Genomic DNA, 2,386 nt, shown 5'->3' on the forward strand with positions numbered 1-2,386 from the left:
TTGTTTCCAGTCTTATTGTCTGTTATTTCTGGGTAGGGAAAGCCTCTCATTGGGGAAGGAATTGACTGGGGTGAGAGAAACCATTTTACTCACCTTCACAATATGAAGCAATAACTTGAATTGGCACTCACACCCCGGGCTCCCTCTCTAATCAGGAGACCTCCTGATAGATGAGGATGCACCACGGGCTGGAGGTGCCTGCCCCAGCCCTCTGCCCAGAGGAAAGACCCAGGCACTCCTCCTGTGTCAGAACTGCCCTCAGCATCCACTCACAGTCTGCTCCCTGCTGCAGACACTCTGATACCTCCACTGCTCCTTCAGGAACAAGCTGAAGACAAGCTTTTGCATTTGTTATTAATACTTGCTCTTTGTGTCACACAAAACAAAAATAAAAGTAGAGCTACTTACTCACATTCTTACTCCTGAGGTGACCTGACATCCTAAACATAGGAGGTGGACAATGAAATAGCTGCCACCACTCTTTTACTTAGAAAGAGTAGAGACATCAACAGATGACACCTCAGCCCCACTCTGCCAGGCTTGCCTATCAACTTACAACCCAAAATCAGAATAAAAAGGTTCTAGATCATGCAATTTATATCTGTAAGATCTTTGTGTGATACCAGCAACCCTTACACCTTACCAGCAAGGCTTACCCTTCTCAATTGTGTCAAACTGAAGAACCAGCCTGTAAGGACAATCGTGGACCTCCCACTGCTTTGACACTTAAACAGAGCCCCTGAGACCCACACTGCTCCTTCAGGAGGGACACATGCCTTCATGGATACCCCCTGGCATGGCAGCAGATGCTTCTGAAGGCATCTGACCCCAACAGCTGGACATAATGGGGATTCCAGGAGAGGTTTAGTCCAGCAGCTGGGTAATGGAAGGCCATGGCTTCCTTACTTGGGCTCCATAGCTACGGAAACAACAAAAGTAACAAACTTCTAAAAATAAGGTGAAATGAATACATTGCTCGAGCCTGCATTTGAAGGGAAAACACATTTAGGGTTACAAACAAAGCTCTGTTTATCCAATCAGTGGGGGTTTATCAAGATGTAAAATACCTATTTAATAATGGTATTACATCTACTTTTAAGTAACCAGCAGTGGTAGCAATTAAACAATAATTAATATGTGAAGTTCAGAGAAGCAAATAAATGCTTGGTCTTTTCTAATTGGAAGCCACAGAAGGAACAGTGCAATGATAATCCAGCTAAGTCCAGAAATCAAGCCACTTGCAATAAAGACTTGGAAACTTTCCCCTACAGGTTTCCAGGAGTGCTAATTTTTAAAGTGTTTTTCATCTACTCTTAAAAAATATTCATATATATATATATATATATATATATATATAGGGATACAGTTTGGCTTTGGCAGGCAGATTCCATGTTCTCAATAGCAACAAGCCTAGGGGTCAGCAATTCTAATATAGGTGGCTTTTTTTGGTTGTTTTTTTTTTTAAAGTTTTTTTTTTTAGTATTATGTTCTATGTTTGGAAAACTTGTTTAGATCTGACATCAGGGAATTATCTGCTTCTCATTTGACTTTGTTCCTACTCCTTTTCACAACAGAGTTGCAGTTTTACCATCATTCCTACCAGTGATATTTTAATGGCTATGTAGAAACTTACGAGATTTTCTCCAACAATCCTTGAAAACCCCAGACATATTCTACCTTTCAGTTTATTTAAGGTATCATAAAAAATCCTCATACTTTAATTTCAGTGGATTTGTGTGGTGTGAGGCACTTTGTGGCTGGACAAACACTGGTTGCATTACTAGGTTTCTTAAGGAATGGTTCAAGTTCATGTGTCTCAGTTTATTTACTTTTCACCTCTCTTTTGTGGAGGTTTCAGCTTCAATTTTCCATCTGTTGTGAGAAACCAGCAGTGCTGTGAAAATCTTATAACAGAGCTCCACTGAAATCAGTCTCCAGGAGTGTCTCCTTCAAGAAAAGCAGAGTTCCCAAATTTTCCAGTTCACAACCCCAGGTCGCTTTGCAATTTCAGACCTCTCTGATTTTAATAAAGTGATCCAAGGTCTTTCTCTCTGCTCTACACTTGCTATTATTTTGTGTTTGTTTTGGTCATCCTTTATCTCCTGGCAACTCAACTTGCTTCAGTTTTCCTTTAAGCAAAAGTGTTATTTTAAACTGCAAAAGCAATACTTTAGTTTTCAAGCCTGTTTGGGGATTTTTTGGTGTTTGGCTCATGCTTTTTTAAACACTTGGACTTAACAATGGAAACCTTTTCAATCTCCATGAAGATAGAAGGAACACACTAAAGCAGCAAAAGATTTTTCCTAATAATAGTTCAAACAATAATGCTATCCACTAATAAACTCATCTTATCTTTGCTTGTCTTGCAGTATTAGGCAGTGAAGAT

This window comes from Passer montanus, unplaced genomic scaffold (genome assembly GCF_014805655.1).
Source record: "Passer montanus isolate IOZ18808 unplaced genomic scaffold, ASM1480565v1 scaffold23, whole genome shotgun sequence".
NCBI classification, from domain to species: domain Eukaryota; kingdom Metazoa; phylum Chordata; class Aves; order Passeriformes; family Passeridae; genus Passer; species Passer montanus.